The sequence below is a fragment of the Bombus pascuorum genome, unplaced genomic scaffold, assembly GCF_905332965.1.
Source record: "Bombus pascuorum unplaced genomic scaffold, iyBomPasc1.1, whole genome shotgun sequence".
Lineage (NCBI taxonomy): Eukaryota > Metazoa > Arthropoda > Insecta > Hymenoptera > Apidae > Bombus > Bombus pascuorum.
The window spans coordinates 5,132-31,902 of NW_026869783.1; the positions used below are offsets into that span (position 1 = coordinate 5,132).

General features: G+C 41.6%; 1 pseudogene; it reads left to right on the top strand.

Annotated features, from left to right (window-relative positions):
• The first annotated feature begins 5,188 nt into the window (after positions 1 to 5,188).
• Positions 5,189 to 6,085, top strand: LOC132916001 (regulator of microtubule dynamics protein 1-like; annotated as a pseudogene).
• Positions 6,086 to 26,771: the final 20,686 nt, after the last annotated feature.

Here is a 26,771-nt window from a genome sequence, read left to right on the forward strand (position 1 = left end):
AAACAAGCGCTGGCGCTCGCAAAACGCGATCTTTCGTCGAGTTTGGCGGAAAAATGCTGTAATTTCCTTCCCATTGGTGATATTTCGACGTTAAAACGCTCTTTTTACTCCATTTGACACGTTGAATACCGTGCACGCCACATACATCCTCGAAACAAGCCCTGGCGCTCGCAAAACGCGATCGTTCGTCGATTTTAGAGAAAAATCGCTGTAATTTCCTTCCCGATGGAGATATTTCGACGTGTAAACTATCATTTTACGCAATTTAAAACGCCGAATACAGTGTATGCCACATCCAACGTCGAAACAAGCCCTGGCGCTGGCAAAACGCGATCTTTTATTGATTAAGAACTAAAAATCGCTGCAATTATCGTCCCGCTGGAGGTATTTCAACGTTTGCACGCTCATTGCACTACATTTTTCACGCCGAATAAAGTGCACGCCACACACAACATCGCAAAAGGCTCTGGCGCTCGCAATACGCGATCTTTCGTCGAGTTTGACGAAAAATCGCAGCAATTTCCTTCACGCTGGAGATAATGCGACGTTTAAGCGCTCATTGTCTCCTTTTTAAACGCCGAATACAGTGTACATCTCATCCATCGTCGACACAAGCCCTGGCGCTCGCAAACCGCGATCTTTCGTCGTTTTAAGAAGAAAAATTGTTGTAACTTCCTTCGCGCTGGAGATATTTCGACGTATAAACGCTCATTTTACTTCTCTTTACATGCCGAATGCAGTGCACGTCAGATCCAACGTCGAAACAAGCCGTGGCGCTCGCAAAACGCGATCTCTCGTCGATTTTGGCGAAAAATCGCTGTAATTTCCTTCCCGCTGGAGATAGTGCGACGTTTAAGCGCTCATCGTACTCCATTTTACACGCCGAATACAGTGCACGTCACAGCCATCGTCGAAACAAGCCCTGGCGCTCGCAAAATACGATATTCCATCGATTTTTTCGAAAAAACACTGTCATTTCCTTCCCGATGGAGATACTTGACGTTGAGACGCTTATTTTACTCCATTTGACACGCCGACTACAGTGCACGCAACGTCCATCGTCGAAACAAGCACTGGCGCTCGCAAAACGCGATCTTTCGTCGATTTAGAACTAAAAATCGCTGTAATTCCACTCCCGATGGTTATATTTCTCCGCTTAAACGCTCTTTTGATTCCATTTGACACGCCGAATACAGTGCACGCCATATCTATCGTCGAAACAGTTTCTGGCGCTCGTAAAATGCGATATTTCCTCGATTTTGGCGAAAAATCGCTGCAATTTCCTTCCCAATGGAGATATTTCGACGTTTAAACGCTCATTTTTTTCCATTTTACATGCCGCATACAGTAAACGACAGATCCAACGTCGAAACAAGCCGTGGCGCTAGCAAAACGCGATCTCTCGTCGATTTTGGCGAAAAATCGCTGTAATTTCCACCCCGATGGAGATATTTCGACGTTTAAGCGTTCATTGTACTCCATTTTACACGCCGAATACAGTGCACGTCACAGCCATCGTCGAAACAAGCCCTGGCGCTCGCAAAATGCGATATTCCATCGATTTTTTCGAAAAATCACTGTCGTTTCCTTCCCGATGGAGATACTTGACGTTGAGACGCTTATTTTTTTCCATTTGACACGCCGACTACAGTGCACGCAACATCCATCGTCGAAACAAGCACTGGCGCTCGCAAAACGCGATCTTTCGTCAATTTAGAAGTAAAAATCGCTGCAATTTTCGTCCCGCTGGAGATATTTTGACGTTTAAACGCTCATTCCACTCCATTTTTCACGCCGAATAAAGTGCACGCCACATACAACATCGCAAAAAGCCCTGGCGCTCGTAAAACGCGATCATTCGTCGATTTTGGCGAAAAATCGCTTTAATTTCCTTCTCGCTAGAGATATTTTGACGTTTAAACGCTTATTTTACTTCATTTGACACGCCAAATACAGTGTACGTCACATCCATCATCGAAACAAGCCCTGGCTCTCGCAATACGCGATCATTCGTCGAGTTTGGGGAAAAATCGCAGCAATTTCCTTAACGCTGGAGGTAATGCGACGTCTAAGCGCTCATTGTCTCCTTTTTAAACGCCGAATACAGTGTACATCTCATCCATCGTCGACACAAGCCCTGGCGCTCGCAAAACGCAATATTTCGTCGATTTTGGCGAAAAATCGCTGTACCTACCCTCCCGCTGGAGACGTTTCGACGTTTTAACGTTCATTTCACTCCATTTTAGAAACCGAATAATGTACGCGAAACGTCCATCGTCGAAACAAGCCCTCGCGGACACAAAACGCGATCATTCGTCGATTTAGAACTAAAAATAGCTGCAATTTTCGTCCCGCTGGAGATATTTTAACGTTTGCACGCACATTATACTTCATTTTTCACGCCCAACAGAGTGCAAGCCACATCCATCGTCGAAACAAGCGCTGGCGCTCGGAAAACGGGATCTTTCGTCTAGTTTGGCGGAAAAATGCTGTAATTTCCTTCCCATTGGTGATATTTCGACGTTAAAACGCTCTTTTTACTCCATTTGACACGTTGAATACCGTGCACGCCACATACATCCTCGAAACAAGCCCTGGCGCTCGCAAAACGCGATCGTTCGTCGATTTTAGAGAAAAATCGCTGTAATTTCCTTCCCGATGGAGATATTTCGACGTGTAAACTATCATTTTACGCCATTTGACACGCCGAATACAGTGTATGCCACATCCAACGTCGAAACAAGCCCTGGCGCTGGCAAAAAGCGATCTTTTGTTGATTAAGAACTAAAAATCGCTGCAATTATCGTCCCGCTGGAGGTATTTCAACGTTTGCACGCTCATTCCACTACATTTTTCACGCCGAATAAAGTGCACGCCACACACAACATCGCAAAAGGCTCTGGCGCTCGCAATACGCGATCTTTCGTCGAGTTTGACGAAAAATCGCAGCAATTTCCTTCACGCTGGAGATAATGCGACGTTTAAGCGCTCATTGTCTCCTTTTTAAACGCCGAATACAGTGTACATCTCATCCATCGTCGACACAAGCCCTGGCGCTCGCAAACCGCGATCTTTCGTCGTTTTAAGAAGAAAAATTGTTGTAACTTCCTTCGCGCTGGAGATATTTCGACGTATAAACGCTCATTTTACTTCTCTTTACATGCCGAATGCAGTGCACGTCAGATCCAACGTCGAAACAAGCCGTGGCGCTCGCAAAACGCGATCTCTCTTCGATTTTGGCGAAAAATCGCTGTAATTTCCTTCCCGCTGGAGATAGTTCGACGTTTAAGCGCTCATTGTACTCCATTTTACACGCCGAATACAGTGCACGTCACAGCCATCGTCGAAACAAGCCCTGGCGCTCGCAAAATGCGATATTCCATCGATTTTTTCGAAAAATCACTGTCATTTCCTTCCCGATGGAGATACTTGACGTTGAGACGCTTATTTTACTCCATTTGACACGCCGACTACAGTGCACGCAACATCCATCGTCGAAACAAGCACTGGCGCTCGCAAAACGCGATCTTTCGTCGATTTAGAACTAAAAATCGCTGTAATTCCACTCCCGATGGTTATATTTCTCCGCTTAAACGCTCTTTTGATTCCATTTGACACGCCGAATACAGTGCACGCCATATCTATCGTCGAAACAGTTTCTGGCGCTCGTAAAATGCGATATTTCCTCGATTTTGGCGAAAAATCGCTGCAATTTCCTTCCCAATGGAGATATTTCGACATTTAAACGCTCATTTTTTTCCATTTTACACGCCGCATACAGTAAACGACAGATCCAACGTCGAAACAAGCCGTGGCGCTAGCAAAACGCGATCTCTCGTCGATTTTGGCGAAAAATCGCTGTAATTTCCACCCCGATGGAGATATTTCGACGTTTAAACGCTCATTTTTTTCCATTTTACACGCCGAATGCAGTGCACGTCAGATCCAACGTCGAAACAAGCCCTGGCGCTCGCAAAACGCGATCTTTCGTCGATTTTGTCGAAAAATGACTCTAATTTCCATCGCGCTGGAGATATTACGACCTTTAAACGCTCTTTTCACACCGTTTTAAACCCCGAATAGAGTGCACCATACCTTCAGCGTCTTAACATGCCCAGCCGCTCTCAAATGCAATCTTTCGTCGATTTTGTCGCATAATAACAGTTATTTCCATCCCGCTTTAGATATTTCGAACTTTAAAAGATCTTGTCACTCCATTTTACACGCCTAATATAATGCACCCTACTTTCGGCTTCTAAACAAGCCCAGCAGCCCGCATAACGGGATCTTTCGCCGATTTTGGCGAAAAATAACTGAATTTTCCTTCCCGCTGGAGATATTTCGACGTTTTAGCGCTCATTTCACTCCATTTTACACGCCGAATACATTGCACGCCACATCCTTCGTCGAAACAAGCCGTGACGCTCACAAAACGCGATCATTCGTCGATTTAGAAAGAAAAATCGCAGTATTTTCCTTCCCGCTGGAGATATTTCGACGTTTAAAAGCTCATTTCACTCCATTTGACACGCCGAATACAGTGCACGCGACGTCCATCGTCGAAACATGGCCGGGCGCTCGTAAAACGCGATCCTTCGTCGATTTTGGCGAAAAATTGATGTAACTTCCCTCTAGCTGGAGATATTTCGACGTTTTAACGCTCATTTCACTCCATTCACACGCCGAATACAGAGCACATCACATCCATCGCCGAAACGAGCCCTGGCGCTTGCAAAACGCGATCTTTCGTCGATTTTGCCGAAAAATCGCTGTCATTTCCTTCCCGCTGGAGGAATTTCAACGTTTAAACGCTCATTTTACTCCATTTGACACACCGAATACAGTGCATGCCACATCCATCGCCGAAACAAGCCCTGGCGCTCGCAAAACGCGATCTTTCGTCGATTTTGAACAAAAAATCGCTGTAATTTCCTTCCCGCTGGAGATATTTCGACGTTTAAAAGCTCATTCCACCGCATTTTACACGCCGAATACAGTGCACGGTACCTTTATCGTCTTAGCAAGTCCAGCAGGTCACAAAACGCGATCTTTCGTTGATTTTGTCGAAAAATAGCTGTAGTTTCCATCCGGTTTGATATATTTCGACGTATAAACGCTCTTTGCACTCCATTTTACACGCCGAATATAGTGCACGTACACGAACGCTGTACACGTTAACAACAAAAATATGTACCATATCGTCGTGCACAGGTATCCTTTTTTGGAGTCTGACAAAGAAGAGGGTGATAATTAAATAGTCATATCTACAATAGAAGTCCTAACAGCAAAAGCCGACGCATCATACGAGCAAATACCAGGAAATACATAACCTTCTAATAAATTATGATGTATTTACATTATGTATATCACCTATAAATGTGTATAACAAAACTGAACATATTTATCGGATAGCGGTGATATTGAAATTATATGGTGTTTCTGTAGAGCAATGTATAAATTGTCTAAGACTGTGAGTGATGTAGATGGAAAGAAATTAATTTTCAAAGCTTATGATTTAATACTTAAAGCACTTAAAATACAAGAGGATAATTGGGCTGCATACAAATGAGCATCGATTCTTCTTAATTCTAAGTCTCTTTATGAAGGAGTAGAAGCACAAATAAAAGAGTCATATAATGTTAAGAAACATATGCTGATATATTTAATGATAATGTATTAATATTTCATTCCCTGACACGATGTCAAGCAATTGTATCGAATATTTTTAATATCGCAGAGAGCAATGGTACAAGATCCACACGAACCAACACTTATGTACATGCTTGGTACTTGGTGTTACCAAGTTACTGATTTAACATGGTAACAAAGAAAAATTGCATCCGTATTATTTCGAGAACCACCATCTTCATCTCTTGAGGAAGCTCTACAATATTTTGAAACCGCAGAGGAAATTGATCCCAATTTCCATAGTAAAAATTTATGAATATTGGGCAAAACCTACTTAAAATTAATTGAAATAGAGCTAGCTATGAAATGTTTAAAAATGGTCCTTGAATATCCTACAAAGAACGAAGATGAACGAGATACTAAACAGGAAACACAGAAGTAGTTGAAGAAATTTTAACACACTTGACAGAAATTGTAATCTATTATATGATAAATAGATATTATTATAGGATATGGAATTGGAGAGATAAAGTAAATTTAGAATCTATCTTTTAAATAGAAGTATAAAATTTATTTACTATAAAGTACAGTACAACTTATGTGTGATGAGCTTTTTATACACAACATCTAAGATATTAATAACTATTTGAAGATTTAAGACTATTATATACATGTATATTTTATAAAATGTTTTATTTTAAAATGTAATATGTAGGAAATTTTAAATAGTTGATAGCAGTTAAAGAAAAGTCGTACATACAATATGTCATTAAACTATCTTTCTCGCAAAAAGTAGTTAAAGAAATATATTGTAACAGAATTAAAGTGTGAAAATATTAGTTACAAAAATGTCCCAAATATCACGGTTTCATAAAGTAGTTTCCAAGTCGAATTATCGGTCAGGATATTGTTCGTGTTCCTTATCCTCTGTGAGAGCCTCGATAATTGCATCTGCTTGCAAAGTAGACAACAAATGAAGATAATGGCGTGTTCGAGGGCGGGTTATCGCCCGTAGCACTCTTCCCATCAGATGGTATACAAGGAGACGATGCAGGCCAACCTGCGTAGTATATTCACCACACGGGCAAGTATACTCCACCACAACGTAATCTGGTTTTTTTTTTATTTTATTTTGGTTATTTTACAATTTGTCCTTGCGGACATTTGGTAAAGTGTTATATCTTGTTGGTGAAGAAAAAAAATATAAATAAAAAATAATATAGCATGTGGGCGGCTACCCCCAGCGGGGTACCAGCTTCGTTTTTTTCTAAGTTATATCTTTTCTGAGGTCTATTGGGTGTTTCCTTTTTAGTCTTCTTGCGATGTTTGTTGTGTTGCACGTTTCAGCTGCCAGCTGGTTCGGGTGTGTTTCTATTCTTGTTCTGTATATTGTTGCGAATCTGGTAATCTCCTCCTTGACCGTTGGTATTCCGAGGTCTTTCCTTATGTCCTCGTTTCTAACGTACCACGGTGCGTTTACCATTGTTCTAAGGATTTTGGCTTGGATTGTTTCTATTTTGTTTATGTGGCTCATTGCTGCTGTTCCCCATAGTGGAATTCCGTATGTCCAGATTGGCTTTATGATTATTTTGTATATTTTCAGTTTGTTTTCTGTGCTTAGTTTGGATTTTCGGCTTGTTAGCCAGTGCATTTGTCTCCTTGCTATCTGTATCTTGTCTATTATTGATTTGATGTGCTGTTTCCATGTGAAGTGTATATCTATGTGAAGTCCAAGGTATTTGACTTGCCTTATTTGTGTTATTTGCGTGCCGTTCAGGAAGATGTTTGGTGTTATCTGTTTTCTCAATGTGAATGTAATGTGGTTGCATTTGTTAGGGTTAGCTTTGATTTGTTTGTCTTGTAGCCACTTTTCTATTTTTGTGATGTGCTCTTGTAGTATTGTGGCTGCTGTTACAGAGTTAGTGTGCCTGACTAGCACGGCTGTGTCGTCCGCGAATGTCAGTATTTTGCTATTGGTATTTGTTGGAATGTTGGCCGTGTATAATGTGTATAGTATGGGTCCCAGGACGCTTCCTTGTGGAACAGCGTATGTTTCGCCGTTGTTTGATATCCTGAGCGGTGGCACTCGTTGCATTTTTTTGTTTTCCCTGTTTTTCGCACTTTCGGGAACACTTTCTCTCTACGTCCGGTTTCGAGGGAGAGACCTCTCCGGGCACCCGGCACGTCTGCACTCTTCGGCAGTCAAAAGGGAACTGGGAAATCGCCAGCTGTAGAAAAGTTTAGAGTTTTCGGTACTGAATGCTTTGCACACATACCTGCGGAAAAGAGAAGTAAACTTGACAAAAAGGCTAACAAGGATATTTGGTAGGCTATCTAGATGACGGACGAGGGTATCGAATATATGTGCCGACCGTAAGAAATGTAATATTAAGCCGTGACGTAATATTTAAGCCCGAACTAGGAACTGCAAAATTCGTTAGTGTAAATTTACCGAAAATTGTCGAGCGCGAAGATGTGTGTACGCAGAGCGATAGAGCATGTACGTATGAAAGCGCAGTGAGTGAACATGAAAAACAACCTCATGTAACCAACGAGAATGTGAGACAATTGAGAGATAGAGACAAAATAAAACGAACCGATTTTTATGGTAGTCCAGTAACGTACGTAGCGGAAAAATTACCGGTGGATTTTAACGAAGCGATGAGATCCGAACAGAAAGAGTTAGGAGAAACGACTATGCATGATGAAATGAAATCGCACCATGAAAATATTCTTGTAGAGAAACCAAAAGACACAAGAAAGTCGACATCAGGCGTTGTATGTAAGTATGCGAATGCGGCCATTACATGGCAATGTAAGCGACAACAATGTATAGCTTTATCTACGACAGAAGCTGAGTATGTCAGTGCAGCCTCAGGAGCGAAAGAAATTATGTGGCTGAAGAAAACATTTCTTGAATGTAAAATAGATATCCTCAAGTATATGCTATATGTAGACAATACTAGTGCCGCGAAATTAATTAAGAATCCGGAATTCCATCAAAGAAGTAATCATATTGATGTAAGATATCATTTCTTGCGAGATTTATACAATAGAGGCGAAATTGATGTAACGTACGTAACAAGCGAAGAACAACTGGCAGATATATGTACAAAGGCGTTGCCAAAACCAAGATTTGATTATTTGAGACCGAAATTAGGTTTGAAATGTAAAAGAGATATTAAGAGGTAATTTTTGTAAAGATGTAGAGTTTTTAGGGAGGTTATCGAAGTGGTTATTACTTGTAAAAAAAAAAAAAAAAAAGAAAAACTCTGCATGATCTGTTAAGTTTTCTTGTAGTATTTTTTAGTAATAAATTAATTTGAATAATAAAGAGAAAGGTATTGACGAAATTAAGCTTCGAATATTTACAAAGAGATAATTGTATATACGGATGTAGAGTTTTAGGGAGGGTGTTGAAGTGATCGCCACTTCTGAGAAAACTCTACATCTGGTCTTCGGTTTTCTCCTGCGAAACTGCTGGGTTTTCCCCAAGAACAAGGATACCCATGAGCCAAATGTGCAGGAGACTTTCTCCTCATATTGTGTGTATTAATATTGGCCAAAACCAATGGGCATCGCGGATCGTTACCCTCACTATTCTACCGAAAGGGGTGAACAACGAATCCGCGTCGTTAGTTCAGCAAGGGTACACCCACACCGAGCTTTCCTCCTAAATAAGACGAGCTGGGTCACTCACTGTTCTTCTACTATGCAGACAGTCAAGTACACTGTTCTTATACTTCGCGGGTAGTCACGTTTACTAAGTTGAGTCAGTCAGGTTCCCGGGCTATAACGCGCTAACACCTAAACCCTCGGGTAAGATCGAAAAATAATTTCTGTAAGTCCCACGTCTTGTTAATGGTGATAAATAAACATAACTTAGATAACTGTAGACTATAGTTATTCAAACACAACCACCCCTATTCTCGTAACTGAAAACTTCCTGACATACTGAGCTTCTGTCGTAGATAAAGCTATACATTGTTATATGTATATATAGTATAGCGAATGGCCGCATTCGCATACTTACATACAACGCCTGATGTTGACTTTCTTGTTTCTTTTGGTTTCTCTACCAGAATATTTTCATGGAGCGATTTCATTTCATCATGCATAGTCGTTTCTCCTAACTCTTTCTGTTCGGATCTCATCGCTTCGTTAAAATCCATCGGTCATTTTTCCGCTACGTACGTTACAGGATTACCATAAAAATCGGTTCGTTTTATCTTATCTCTATCTCTCAATTGTCTCACATTCTCGTTGGTTACATGAGGTTGTTTTTCATGTTCACTCTCTGCGCTTTCATACGTACATGCTCTATCGCTCTGCGTACACACATCTTTGCGCTCGACAATTTTCTGTAAACTTATATTAACGAATTTTGCAGTTTCTAGTTCGGGCCTAAATATTACGTCACGGTTTAATATTACATTTCTTACGGTCGGCACGTATACTCGATACCCTCGTCCGTCATCTAGATAGCCTACCAAATATCCTTTGTTAGCCTTTTTGTCAAGTTTACGTCTCTTTTCCGCAGGTACATATTTGTGCAAAGCTTCAGTACCGAAAACTTTAAACATTTCTAAATCTGGGGATTTCCCGTACCACAGTTTATATGGTGTTTTATTCTCTTGCCCTGTTGGCTCTGTCTTATTTATGACATGCACTGCTGTGTTCATGGCTTCGGCCCATAAAAACAACAGTAGGTTTGGTTTCGAATGTAGCATTGACTGGCCTGCCTCTACTGTTGTTCTATTTTCTCTTTCGCCATTCTGTGTGAGTGTATGGGACGTTAACCGTTTGCCTAATTCCCAGACTTCTTAAAAATTCTTTAACCTCTTTATTTTTTAATTCTTTCCCTCCATCACTATGAATTTCTTTGATCTTACTATTGAATTGGTTTTCGACTTCTAAACAAAAAGATTTTAGCTTTTCGATTACTTCTGTCTTATGTCGTAAGAAGTAAATCTTCGTGAATTTCGAAAAATCGTCTTTAAATATCAAAAACTATAGTTTCTTTCCTAATGACTCGACTTCCATAGGTCCACATACATCCGTATAAATAATTTCTGGAGGTTTAGTCGCACGCTTGATTTTCTCGTGAAAACTCGATCTATGATGTTTCCCGTATGCGCAACCTTCACAGAAAAAGATACTATCCTCTACAACTTTTATATTCGAATTCTTTAAAAATTCCTTAACGTGTCTGATGTTTTGATGACATAGCCGTCGTGCCATAATTGCAACGTATCCGCATTGGACTCCGCTCTATTGCTAAGATTGCAAACTGACGGTATGATAACTCGCATATCGACCTTATATAAATTTCCGATAACAGAACCTCTTGCTATTACTTTCTGGTTTTGTAAAAATATACATTTTTCCCCATCCTTTAAAATACAGAAGTCTATGCCCCTCCTTGCGACAGATCTAATGGAAAACAGATTTCTTTTCGTACCTGGTACGTATAATACATCGTTCATTGTACATGCTACCCATCGACGCATTGTTTTGTCTACGCGCTATCGATGACCTTCGCGCTTGAGAAACCGAAGACCAGATGTAGAGTTTTCTTAGAAGTGGCGATCACTTCAACAGTGTCGCTTCGGCGAGAAACTCTACAAGAGTGAGAAGTCCTCACCCTCTCCCGCTCTGGCCGCTCCTTTATTTTTGTTAAGATTTGCTCCGATATTTCTGTTAATCAATCCCGCAAACGTGTAATAATGTGTACTATTTTTCTAATACAAACACATTTTTATTAATTCAAGAATATTTAAATTATTCTTCAACGCAATCGGAACAAGTTTCCGCGGCGGAAATTAGTGGTATACGTGTATCGCAGCGCCTGCAATATGCCACGAATGCATAACTCAAATGTGCTCAAATGTAGTGAATGTGCCAAATTTTAATGTAGGTTTTAGCGATCTTCATCTAGATTGTAATAGCTATTTTGACAAATGATGTTTCGTTGATATTTCGATGAGCGAGCGGGACTAACTGGACGCAGCAGGAAGTGAGTAATTCTCCATGCACCTCTGGTTGATAGGCTGGAAGTTCTCCAACCCGGGGACCGCAGTATTCCTCTCCTTCTTCTAGTGAATAAGAAACGACACCCATTCTTTACATAATAGGAAAAATTTCGTTATTAACGTGTCCTTTTAGTTTGTTGTCCTTGGTCCGCCCGTTTGTCGGTGCAACACTGTCCATTGCGACTGTGCGCTAATTTTAATTTATTTATGTGTACTTCCGTGACATTCCCTGTACTTCGATTTTAACATTATAGTTGTTGAGAATATCGAGTACATTGTGAGGTGAACTGTATACTGGTTTCAGAATTTTCCCTTTTTGTGTTCTCTCGATAAATATCTCAAATGTCTCACTATGAAATCTTGCCGATTGATTCGTCTGTAGTAATATTCTTTAAACATTAATGTTTATAACATTAGATTTTCCTTTGCTGTGAGTTGTATCGTGTTGATCTTGTCAACCAAAACTCTTAAATATTCTACATAGGTCGGTTGCATATTTTCTTCGATTACTACTTTAGCGGACGGTTATCTCGCCAGATATCCGCAAAATAACTCACGAGCAGAGAACTTTGTTCCTCCATGTACAGAAATGTTGCAGGAAAACATGGCTCATTCGAACCACTCTACCCAATTCCTTGAATTCTCTATATATAATTTGAGGTACTCGACCAAGACGAAGTGCGATAGTGAACGTATTTCAACAAACGTATCCCATTGCGGATTTTCCCGATGTTCCTTTCCTTTTAGTTTTCTGCTTTTAGTTCCATTCGCCTGGAGTTGTGGCTCGCGCTATTCGCGAGTTATGACGATTTCTGTTGACTCGCGACATGACTGTCCCTGCTGTCTCTGCACATTACGTTACATTACATTACTTGACGTCGCACAATTTCCTTAGTTGGAGATTGTTCACTTGGTTTAGAATCTGGAAAATTCAGAATTAACGCGAAACAAGAATTCTTTCCATGAAAGGTCGTAAGACAACAATAGCGTGCGGCGGATGAGGATGTGGTGTTTTGGATTGCAGAAATTATCAGGTTGTTTACTGTTGCAACCGTCCAATATATTTTAAATCAATTCTTTAAAATAAAGTACAACGTCGATAGTCGACTTTACAGGAGATTTATTTCCGGTGAAGTAAATCGCATGTAGGTACACTACAAAGATTCGCTAAAGCTTTTATATCGCACTAAACGTTTACTCGTATTACTCGTAAACTCGCTAGCTAAATCAACTCAATAATCGCTCGATAATAATCTCGCTCGTGATCGTGTCCGCTTATTTATACTGGTCGGGGGGAGTCGGAAGATTCGAATTCGTTTTGGAACGACAGTTGCCCTCAACGGCGACATTGTTTTGGCTAGAGATAATCTAGCTTTATTTATGCGTGTCAAAGCAGTATCCGTGATCCAAGGCACAACAAAAACATGAGTCGCTCTCGCTTCGCCTCGTCCTATGACTCATGTGTCCCCACATCACCCCCTACCAGTGATAACGTTATAATTGGGTCAGTTTGTAAAAAAGAATATTTACGTCGAGGTTTTATAAAAGAAATATAAATATAAATAGATACAAGTAATGTACTTAGTATTTCCTATGTTCGACAATTTATGACTTCACCCGAAACCTGCCTGATATCTATCGGGAAAACGAACTCCTCGCCCCTACCGCGTAACGTATCCATCCCTGGTGTTTTCTTGTGCGCATTGGTTATTATGGGTTGCCGTACTTTCGTCGCGCGTGCTTGTTTATTCTACCGGGATCAGTACGTTACGAGTTTCAGCGTTTCTTTTTCTATGTCTACGGCAGGTTTTAAACGCTCTACAGAAATCGTTACGTTGCGATTGTTTATTCTAATTATAAATGTCCTATCGTTCTTTTCTATTGCTTTAAATGGATCGTAAGGCGGCTGTAACGGGCCTCCAATGGCGTCATAGCGCATGAAATCATATGGTGATGATTTTAACTCTTTAAAAATAAAGATTTCCTTTTCGCCATGACGCGTAACTGGGTATGGCCTGACTTTCACCATTCGATCTTTTAGCCGGTTCACGTATTCCGAATTGGCCCGATGCTTTGACGGTAGGAATAACTCTGCCGGCAATCGTATGCCGGTGCCGTGGACCATTTCAGCCGCCGTTGCGTTAAGATCTTCCTTTAACGCGGTTCTAATGCCCAGTAGCACGATAGGAAGAATTTCGACCCAATTGCTCGTGTCGTGGCACTTGCTGCTTTCAGTTGCCTGTGAAAACGCTCTACCATTCCGTTAGACGCGGGATGGTAGGCCGTCATGCGTAAGTGCTTGACGCCGAGCGACCGGGATAGTTCTTCGAATAAACGCGATTCGAATTGGCGTCCTTGATCGATCGTAATTTTTAACGGTACGCAGACATTAGCTATCCAGTATGATAGGAGGGCCGAAGCAACGGTTGGTGTTTCCATGTCGACGATGGGAACAGCCACGTGATAGAGATACGTGTCTGGTAACTTTGCACCGTTGGCATGGTGTATATTGGCGCGCCCACATTCGGCAATCTTTCTTGATGGACGGCCAGACGATACGTGACGTTACCATTTTTCGCGTGGCACGTATCCCCGGATGGGAAAGTCCGTGTAACGATTGGAATACCGTGCGTCGTAACGGTTCCGGTATATATGGCCGCAACTTTTTCGTTGAGATATCACAGTATATTCCGACGTCCTGATCGGGAAATCGTACTTTTCTCAATTGAGACAGAGATAGATAATTTCTTAGTTCAGAGTAGTTAATTCCTCAGTTCTGTTCCTCAGTTCTTGGTGATTAATTCCTTAGTTCTTGGCGCTCAATTCCTCAGTTCTTGGCAAGTAATTTCTTAGTTCATAGCGATTAGTTCTCAATTCCTTTGGCTCCTAATTTCTCAGTTCCTTTTGCTTTCAATTCTTTAGTTCCTTAGTTTCTTAGCTCTTAGTTCCTTTAGCTCTTAGTTTTCTTAGCTCTTAGTTCTGAAGTTCTTTAGTCCTTTTGTTCTTTAGCTTTTAGTTCTTTGTTTCATTAGTTCTCAGTTCTTGTCAGTTTTGTTAATCGACGTGTTTGTATTTGTCAATTTGTACATTCTTGAAAAATCAATGAAATTAAAATCTTGTAATTAATAAGAGTAAAAACGTATCGCGAACTATTGTAACTTCGAGTATTCAAAATCTAAACGATAACTTTAGTTGTGGAAAATATTTGTCTGATAATATAATAAGATTAAGCGAATATTTATTTTTACCAACTTTGATCCTCTCCCGTGCCAGTACTCCTGCGTGTAGCAGGTTAGCCGAAACGTGGAGTTTAATTACCAGTCGCATTAAACATCAGTCAACCTGTTACGACCGTTCGCGGAGAGACGCGATCTTGAAGGAACGCGTCAGCGAGAGGCGTAAATTCTCGCTACGATTAGGCTAATCGACGCCTCGTACTGATCGCTCCCCGTGTTTCGTTTAGGATAACAGGGGTGATTCAATGAATGCATTTTATTCCACAGTTGTAGAATATATATATTTGTATCTCAATAACACTATAACAACTTATACAGAACTTATAACAATAACTTATACAGAAAGTATTGATTCTAATCGTGGTTGAGGTTACGGATAATAGGTTCTAGCGAGATCGTGTGAAATACGAATGACTTGTATGAATGATGCGAAATGCTACTGATGCGACTGATGCGTTTGATTGTTCGAATGCTACTCAAGAGTTTTACTGTTCTGGGGCGATTTCTTTGTCTTTCGAGGAGACAACCCCCACCACCCCAGGATCACGCCACCGCACGCGCCAACGAACACGTAAAATCAAACCGATCCGAATCGAAGTCTCTGGAACTCGCGGCCAGACGGCAACAGTACGCTCGTCGATGCATTGTGTTGATATACGACATCGGATCACCTACCGCGGGCCGCCGGCGACGGTTAAAAACACGATATTAAAGGCGCGCCGCGACAATGTATAGACTTCTGCTTGCCAGCCTGCCCACGACACGCGATCCGGTGGAGGAGAGTGCTACTCGACGTAACACAACCCTACCCACTGATATTTAATTGCCCACAGAATTATTAAAAAATACGACAGTTCGGGATCTTCGAAAAGATAAGCGATAACAAAAAATTTAACTGAAACAGTCCTTAGATTGTTTCTGGTGGCAGCAACTACCATTTACTCTAAATCCAAAAAATTAACGGCAACATAAGCAAAACAATCCAAACAAAAACGTAACAGGGTAAATATTTTGGTAACAGCGGTGGGATTAACTCCACTGAGGATTAAGATTTTTTTTGGTTATTGACAAGAATAAATAGAAACATGGCGACCTCATCAGAATCATCAGGCAAGGACATGCTCTTGTCATTATTAGAAAAATTAAAAGCATGGGACGTAAACTTTCGTATGAAGAACGACGTGGACGAAAGATTCCGCTAATTACAAGACTGTAATGCCTGGCCTTCCCCGGCCTCCACGGTACGCTACGGTGTCGTTCACCGTGAAGAATGGCTCCGGTTTCACGTGCAGGAACGCGATGCGATGGTCAGGCGAGAGATCAAGCTCTCAGACCTTGGCATCGCGGAGTTAGACCGAGGAGAGCGGTTACTCTCATTTTCGAGATTGCGGGCCAGGACGCTAGAAGCAAAGCGTCGCGACTGGCCGAGAGGATGGCGCGTGTTCTTCGAGACTCCCCCGCCAAGGTTACCGTGTCGAGGAAGATGACGGAGTTGAAGGTAACCGAGCTGGATGATTCAATTACCCCGGAGGAGGTGGCGGCCGCCGTCGGCGAAGCGGGGGGCTGCCACGCCGGAGAGGTCAGCGTGGGCGTTATACGCGCCGCTCCTCGGGGCCTGTGCTCGATGTGGGTGCGCAGTCCGCTGACAACGACTCCACAAGATGGCGGCATGCAGACAGGACGTGTATAGATCGCAATTTTGTGGAAAAAGTAAGTTCCGGAACATAAAGGCTGCTTCCGAGTGAAGTTTAAGTGCTTATAAAGTGCTGGAGATAATAAGTTTTGTGGAAAGAACTGTGGAAAATAAAAACAGTGCGAAATAAAATCTCGTGCTAAGATTTTCAGGTTAAGCACGTGCTTAAATTTGAAGCTACGCACGTAGGGACCTAAAAAATTACTTCCAAGTGAAATATCAGTTCCCTGAAATGCTAGAAGTGCTAGAAATAACAATTGTGGAATAAGCTGTGGAAAAAATCAGTGTAGTGCAATGCAAAATCTAGTCCTAAGATTTTGAAGTGAATACGTGCTAAGATTTGAGGTCAGGTGCGTGGGGACGCCATATTGGGGACGAGCGACTGCAGCGCGGCCACAAGGGCTACGCTGAAACATCGCACGCACTCACTTACTGACCGCTATTACACCGACCGCAGCTACACGCACACTGACGCACCGACGTCACGAGTGAGGCGCCACTGCACAGACCACTTAGGCAACCCTGCGGACGCCGCCATACTGCAGCCGGCGCCACAGCGCGCAATTTTAAAAAAGGAAAAGAGGTATGTGCATAAACGGCTAGCTCATGCTGCCATTACGCAAATTATAATTTTTGCACGCAATTAAAAGCGATACGCCGCTGGACTTGATTTATTTTGCATGCTCCAAAGAAGCGATACGCCGCCAGACATGGAGAAGTAAAAAACCAAAATAAGTTAATAATTGTCCGGTGGAAAAAGCAATACGCCGCCGGATTCCGAAGATCACCCAAGAGAGTAAAGCAATACGCCGCGGGACTTGAAATAGTCCCGGCGAAAAAGGCAATACGCCGCGGAACTTGAAATAGTCCAGGTGGAAAAAGTAATACGCCGCTGGACGTAGAAAAGTCCCGGTGATAAAAGCAATACACCGCTGGACTTAGAACGAGAGCAAGCCTCCGAACTCTGCCTCTACATACAAAGATCGGCAGAGATCCAAGATGCCGTCGCAGGCACAATCACCACCAACTGCGAAAGCAAGGGTGGTACTACACTCTTTTCACTCCATTCTACTCGCCGAATATAGTGCATGCTATGTCCATTGTCTAAACACGCTCAGCAGCTCACAACACGCGATCTTTCGTCGATTATGTCGAAAAATGACTGTAATTTAAATCCCGCTGGAGATATTTCGAAGTTTAATCGCCCTTTTCACTCCATTTTAAACGCCAAATATAGCGCACTCTACCTTTAGTGTCTGAACAAGCCCAGAATCTTGCAACACACGATCTTTCGTCGATTCCGCGAAAAATGTCTGTTATTTCGATATCGTTGGAGATATTTCGACGTTTTGTAAAGATATAGGAGGGATTCGGAAATACAAATAATTCATTTTATTTTACACACAACAGTTATACACATATCTTACTCTCTGAAGACCTCGTAAATCGACTCACATACTCGCTTGTTGTCAACCGACTCTTCCAGATGCTTCTTAACGACTGCCTGTCGTTCTTCGTCTCAACTAAGGCCTGGACGCCCTCAGACACTTACACACACATTCACATGTACAGTGTAACTGCATCATCTTCCTAACACGCCTCCTTACATTTACACTGTACACTTTATCGAATTTACATGATTTGTCGAATTACTTAACAGAACCTTTAAACCTTATTACTTTATTTACATTCCTCTTAGTTTACATTCATCCATGACCTAAACCTTTCAAATTTCTCTCTACACAGTGCCTTCGTAAAAATATCCGAAGTATTTTCGTCTGTACTTACTTTAGTTATATTTATCTTGTTTTCCTCTCAGCACTCGTGCACATAGTGGTAATGAACTTCAATATGTCTAGAATTTTTTGTAAAATTTCCGTACCTTGCTATACTTATCATTCCGGAGTTATCCTCATAAATTTTTACAGGGTTATCGTTTAGATTTACATTGAAGATTTTCATAATTTTTCTAATATACATTAATTCACTCACTGCTTCCGATAGAGCTACATACTCTGCATACGTCGAAGCTTTTGTCACACACCTTTGTTTTCCAGACTTCCATCCAATTACATTTCCATACAATCTAATTACGAAGTCGATTTCCTATCTAAATGATCTCCTGCCCAATCAGCGTCTGCGTAACAATCTATCGTTTCACACTTCTCGTTCCTTTTATAATTTAACCTTAAATCTCTAGTCCGGTACAAATATTTCAATATTCGCAAGGAATATTTAAAACGTGTCTCGCTACAACAATCTTGAAATCTACTCAGATAATTCACACTATAACTTATTTCGGGTTTGGTATTTACACTAATACACAACAATGCGCCAATTAAATTCTTGTATCCAATGTCCTCTCTATTTATCTCAGCTGTTTCAATTTTTAAGTTACTCTCCATAGGTGTACAGTACAATTTGCTATTTTGTAATTTATATTTGTTCGCTAATGATTCAATGTGTTTCTTTTGGCTTATACTCATTTCATTTTTTAAATAATCTTACTCTATATTTATTCCCAGGTATTCTTTTACTTCACCTAAGTCTTTCATTTCAAATTTATCAGTTAATAATCCTTTTACACTTTGTATCTTCCTTTTGTTTTTGCTACAAATTAGCACATCGTCTACATATATCAACAAATAAACAACATCTTCTCCCTTTCCGTGAGTATATAAGCACAACTCTACGTTATTCTTCTTAAATCCTAATCTCGTCACATGCCTATCAAAACACTCATACCAGTCCCTCGGACTTTCTTTTAACCCATAAAGCGCTTTCGATAATTTACAAACTCTATTCGTTCCGTCTGCATATCCCTTTGGTTAATTTACATTTACCTCCGAAGTTACTTCACCATTTAAAAAGGCAGTTTCTATATCCATTTGCTCAATGATTAATCCATTTTTACAACAATATCGGCTACGTTTCTTTGTTGAAATCCTCTTACCACTAATCTAGCCTTATACCTGTCATCTGATTTTCTCGTATAAACCCATTTTGCATCTAATACTTCTTTGCCCTTTACCCTTTCTACCAATTTCCAAGTTTTGTTTTTATAGAGACGTTCTATTTCCTTATCTATAGCCTGTTTCCAACCTTCACTATTTTCGCAACAAGCCGCCTCCTCAAATGTACCAGGGATATCTACTCTACAATAATTTGCATGAATCTCACTAGTGTTTTCCTCTTCTGGATACCTTACTGGTGTTCTCTTATTACGCGTAGATCTCCTAGGGATGTTTAAACTTTCAGAACTGTTATCATTTTCATCTTCCCTACTTTCTGACTCTTCCTTATCCATGCCGTCCCATAAATAACTATCTTGGCTGTCATTGCTATCTGCATCTAATGAATTCTCTTCAAAATAATATCCTGCTATATGACCCGCTTTGAATCAATTAAAATGCCGGAAGTGGCCGGAAAAGGCCGAAAGTGTACGGTACTCGATTCTCCGTATGCTGGTTGTAATGGAAGTACCATTTTTCGGGGAGCGGCAGCGTGCAACGAGTTCTCACACATCATAATATCCTGCTATTCAGCCAGCTTTGAAACAATTAAAAAGCCGGAAAAGGCTAAAAATTCCAAAAGTGTACAGATCAAGATTATCCGTCATATCGTTGTAATGGAAGTGCCATTTTGGGGGAATTGGCAGCGCGCAACGTGTCCTTACATATCATAATATCCTGCTATTCGGCCAGTATTGAAACAATAACAAAGCCGGAGAAGGCTAAAAAGACCGTAAATGCATAGTACAGGATTCTACGTATGCTCGTTGTAGCGGCACTGCCATTCTTCGAAGGGTTCCTGCGTACAACCTGTTCTTGCACATCATAATTTCCTGCTATATGACCCGTTTTTAATCCATTAAAATGCCGGAAGTGGCCGGAAAAGGCCGAATGTGTACAAAACAGGATTCTCCGTATGCTCGTTGTAATGGAAGTACCAATTTTCGGAGATTGACAGCGTGCAACGAGTTCTCACATATCATAATATCCTGCTATATGACCCGTTTTGAATCAATTAAAATGACAAAACTGGTCGGAAAAGGCCTAATATGTACAAAACAGGATTCTCCGTAAGCTGGTTGTATTGGAAGTACCATTTACTGTGTGCTTGTGCGCGTCAACCCGTTCTTGCACATTACAATATCCTGCTATATGAACCGCCTTGAATCAATTAAAACGCGGAAACTGGCCGGAAAAGGCCGAAAGTGTACGGTACTCGATTCTCCGTATGCTCGTTGTAATGGAAGTACCAATTTTCGGAGATTGACAGCGTGCAAAGAGTTCTCACACATTACAATATCCTGCTATATGAACCGCATTGAATCAATTAAATCGCGGAAACTGGCCGGAAAAGGCCGAAAGTGTACAAAACAGGATTCTCCGTATGCTCGTTGTAATGGAAGTACCAATTTTCGGGGATTGGCAGCGTGCAACGAGTTCTCACACATCATAATATCCTGCTATATGACCCGTTTTGAATCAATTAAAATGCCGGAAGTGGCCGGAAAAGGCCGAATATGTACAAAACAGGATTCTCCGTATGCTCGTTGTAATGGAAGTACCAATTTTCGGAGATTGACAGCGTGCAACGAGTTCTTACACATCATAATATCCTGCTATATGACCCGTTTTGAATCAAATAAAATGCCGGAAGTGGCCGGAAAAGGCCGAAAGTGTACGGTACTCCATTCTCCGTATGCCCGTTGTAATGGAAGTACCAATTTTCGGAGATTGACAGAGTGCAACGAGTTCTCACACATCATAATATCCTGCTATATGACCCGTTCTGAATCAATTAAAATGCCGGAAGTGGCCGGAAAAGGCCGAAAGTGTACGGTACTCGATTCTCCGTATGCTCGTTGTAATGGAAGTACAAATTTTCGGGGATTGGCAGCGTGCAACGAGTTCTCACACATCATAATATCCTGCTATATGACCCGTTTTGAATCAATTAAAATGCCGGAAGTGGCCGGAAAAGGCCGAAAGTGTACGGTACTCGATTCTCCGTATGCTCGTTGTAATGGAAGTACCAATTTTCGGGGATTAGCTGCTTGCAACGAGTTCTCACACATCATAATATCCTGCTATATGACCCGTTTTGAATCAAATAAAATGCCGGAAGTGGCTGGAAAAGGCCGAATGTGTACAAAACAGGATTCTCCGTATGCTCGTTGTAATGGAAGTACCAATTTTCGGAGATTGACAGCGTGCAACGAGTTCTTACACATCATAATATCCTGCTATATGACCCGTTTTGAATCAAATAAAATGCCGGAAGTGGCCGGAAAAGGCCGAAAGTGTACGGTACTCCATTCTCCGTATGCTCGTTGTAATGGAAGTACCAATTTTCGGGAATTGGCAGAGCGCAACGTGTTCTTACATATCATAATATCCTGCTATATGACCCTTTTTGAATCCATTAAAATGACGGAAATGGCCGGAAAAGGCCGAATATGTACAAAAAAGGATTCTCCGTATGCTCGTTATAATGGAAGTACTAATTTTCGGGGATTAGCTGCCGCAATGAGTTCTCACACATCATAATATCCTGCTATATGACCCGTTTTGAATCAAATAAAATGCCGGAAGTGGCCGGAAAAGGCCGAAAGCGTACGGTACTCCATTCTCCGTATGCTCGTTGTAATGGAAGTACCAATTTTCGGGAATTGGCAGAGCGCAACGTGTTCTTACATATCATAATATCCTGCTATATGACCCTTTTTGAATCCATTAAAATGACGGAAATGGCCGGAAAAGGCCGAATATGTACAAAAAAGGATTCTCCGTATGCTCGTTATAATGGAAGTACTAATTTTCGGGGATTAGCTGCCGCAATGAGTTCTCACACATCATACTATCCTGCTATACGGCCCATTTTGAAGCAAATAAAAAGCCGGAAATATCCGTTAGAGGCCGAAATTGTACAGAACTCTATGCTCCGTATGCTCGTTGTAATGGAAGTACCACTTTTCGTGGATTAGCAGCGTGCAACGAGTTCTCACACATCATAATATCCTGCTATATGACCCGTTTTGAATCAAATAAAATGCCGGAAGTGGCCGGAAAAGGCCGAATATGTACAAAACAGGATTCTCCGTATGCTCGTTGTAATGGAAGTACCAATTTTCGGGGATTAGCAGCGTGCAACGAGTTCTCACACATCATAATACCCTGCTATTCAGCCAGCTTTGAAACAATTAAAAAGCCGGAAAATGCTAAAAAGGTAAAAGTGTACAGATCAAGAGTATCCGTAATATCGTTGTAATGGAAGTGCCATTTTGGGGTGATTGGCAGCGCGCAACGTGTTCTTACATATCATAATATCCTACTATTCGGCCAGTTTTGAAACAATTACAAAGCCGGAGAAGGCTAAAAAGGCCGTACATGTATAGTACAGGATTCTCCGTATGCTCGTCGTAGCGGCACTGCCATTCTTCGAAGGGTTCCTGCGTGCAAACCGTTCTTGCACATCATAATTTCCTGCTATATGACCCGTTTTGAATCAATTAAAATGCCGGAAAAGGCTAAAAAGGCCAAAAGTGTACAGATCAAGATTATCCTTAATATCGTTGTAATGGAAGTACCATTTTGCGGGGATTGACAGCGTGCAACGAGTTCTCACACATCATAATATCTTCCTATATGGCCCATTTTGAAACAATTGAAAAGCCGGAGATGGCTAAATAGGCCGTACATGTATGGTACAGTATTCTACGTATGCTCTTTGTATAGGCACTACCATTCTTCGAAGGATTCCTGCGTGCAACCTGTTCTTGAAGGTCATCATTTCCTGCTATATGATCCGTTCTGAATCAATTAAAATGCCGGAAGTGGCCGGAAAAGGCCGAATATGTACAAAACATGATTCTCCGTATGCTCGTTGTAATGGAAGTACCAATTTTCGGGGATTAGCAGCTTGCAACGAGTTCTCACACATCATAATATCCTGCTATACGGCCCATTTTGAAACAATTAAAAAGCCGGAATTATCCGTTACAGACCGAAAGTGTACAGAACTCGATGATCCGTATGCTCGTTTTAATGGAAGTACCAATTTTCGGGGATTGGCAGCGTGCAACGAGTTCTCACACATCATAATATCTTGCTATATGACCGGTTTTGAATCAATTAAAGTGCCGGAAGTGGCCGGAAATGTCCGAATATGTAGAAAACAGGATTCTCCGTATGCTCGTTGTAATGGAAGTACCACTTTTCGGGGATTAGCAGCGTGCAACCAGTTCTCACACATCATAATATCCTGCTTTTCGGCCAGTTTTGGATCAATAACAAAGCCGGAGACGGCTAAAAAGGCTGTACATGTATAGTACAGGATTCTCCGTATGCTCGTTGTAATGGAAGTAACAATTTTTCGGGGATTGACAGCGTGCAACGAGTTCTCACACATCATAATATCTTCCTATATGGCCCATTTTGAAACAATTGAAAAGCCGGAGATGGCTAAATAGGCCGTACATGTATGGTACAGTATTCTACGTATGCTCTTTGTATAGGCACTACCATTCTTCGAAGGATTCCTGCGTGCAACCTGTTCTTGAACGTCATAATTTCCTGCTATATGATCCGTTCTGAATCAATTAAAATGCCGGAAGTGGCCGGAAAAGGCCGAATATGTACAAAACAGGATTCTCCGTATGCTCGTTGTAATGGAAGTACCAATTTTCGGGGATTAGCAGCTTGCAACGAGTTCTCACACATCATAATATCCTGCTATACGGCCCATTTTGAAACAATTAAAAAGCCGGAATTATCCGTTACATGCCGAAAGTGTACAGAACTCGATGCTCCGTATGCTCGTTTTAATGGAAGTACCAATTTTCGGGGATTGGCAGCGTGCAACGAGTTCTCACACATCATAATATCGTGCTATTCAGCCAGCTTTGAAACAATTAAAAAACCGGAAAAGGCTAAAAAGGCCAAAAGTGTACAGATCAAGATTATCCGTAATATCATTATAATGGAAGTACCATTTTTCGGGGATTGGCAGCGTGCAACGAGTTCTCACACATCATAATATCTTCCTATACAGCCCATTTTGAAACATTAAAAAAGCCGGAAATGGCTAAAAAGGCCGTACATGTATAGTACAGGATTCTCCGTATGCTAGCTGAAGCGGCACTGCCATTCTTCGAAGGGTTCCTACGCGCAACGTGTTCTCACACATCATAATATCCTCCTATACGGCCCATTTTGAAACAATAACATAGCCGGAGAAGGCTAAAAAGGCCGTACGTGTATAGTACAGGATTCTCCGTATTCTCGTCGTAGCGGCACTGCCATTCTTCGAAGGGTTCCTTCCTGCAAACCGTTCTTGCACAGCATAATTTCCTGCTATATGATCCGTTTTGAATCAATTAAAACGCCGGAAGTGGCCGGAAAAGGCCGAATATGTACAAAACAGGATTCTCCGTATGCACGATGTAATGGAAGTACCAATTTTCGGGGATTAGCAGCTTGCAACGAGTTCTCACACATCATAATATCCTGTTATACGGCCCATTTTGAAACAATTAAAAAGCCGGAAATATCCGTTAGAGGCCGAAGGAGTACAGAACTCGATGCTCCGTATGCTCGTTGTATTGGAAGTACCATTTGTCGGAGAGCGGCTGCGTGCAAGGAGTTCTCACACATCATAATATCGTGCTATTCAGCCAGCTTTGAAACAATTAAAAAGCCGGAAAGGGCTAAAAAGGCCAAAAGTGTACAGATCAAGATTATCCTTAATATCGTTGTAATGGAAGTATCATTTTTCGGGGATTGACAGCTTGCAACGAGTTCTCACACATCATAATATCTTCCTATATGGCCCATTTTGAAACAATTGAAAAGCCGGAGATGGCTAAATAGGCCGTACATGTATGGTACAGTATTCTACGTATGCTCTTTGTATAGGCACTACCATTCTTCGAAGGATTCCTGCGTGCAACCTGTTCTTGAACGTCATAATTTCCTGCTATATGATCCGTCTTGAATCAATTAAAATGCCGGAAGTGGCCGGAAAAGGCCGAATATGTACAAAACAGGATTCTCCGTATGCTCGTTGTAATGGAAGTACCAATTTTCGGGGATTAGCAGCATGTAACGAGTTCTCACACATCATAATATCCTGCTATACGGCCCATTTTGAAACAATTAAAAAGCCGGAATTATCCGTTAGAGGCCGAAAGTGTACAGAACTCGATGCTCCGTATGCTCGTTTTAATGGAAGTACCAATTTTCGGGGATTGGCAGCGTGCAACGAGTTCTCACACATCATAATATCTTGCTATATGACCGGTTTTGAATCAATTAAAGTGCCGGAAGTGGCCGGAAATGTCCGAATATGTAGAAAACAGGATTCTCCGTATGCTCGTTGTAATGGAAGTACCACTTTTCGGGGATTAGCAGCGTGCAACCAGTTCTCACACATCATAATATCCTGCTATTCGGCCAGTTTTGGATCAATAACAAAGCCGGAGAGGGCTAAAAAGGCTGTACATGTATAGTACAGGATTCTCCGTATGCTCGTTGTAGCGGCACTGCCATTCTTCGAAGGGTTCCTGCGCGCAACGTGCTCTCACACATCATAATATCCTCCTATGCGGCCCATTTTGAAACAATTAAAGAGCCGGAAATGGCTAGAAAGGCCGTACATGTATGGTACAGGATTCTACGTATGCTAGTTGTATTGCCACTACCATTCTTCGAAGGCTTCCTGCGTGCAACCCGTTCTTGCACATCATAATTTCCTGCTATATGACCCGTTTGAATCCATTAAAATGCCGGAAGTGGCCGGATAAGGCCGATTATGTACAAAGCAGGATTCTCCGTATGCTCGTTGTAATGAAAGTACCAATTTTCGGGGATTGGCAGCGTGCAACGAGTTCTCACACATCATAATATCCTGCTATACGGCCCATTTTGAAACAATTAAAAAGCCGGAAATATCCGTTAGAGGCCGAAAGTGTACAGAACTCGATGCTCCGTATGCTCGTTGTAATGGAAGAACCAATTATGGCGGATTGGCAGTGTGCAACGAGTTCCCACACATCATAATATCTTGCTATATGACCGGTTTTGAATCAATTTAAGTGCCGGAAGTGGCCGGAAATGTCCGAAAATGTAGAAAACAGGATTCTCCGTATGCTCGTTGTAATGGAAGTACCACTTTTCG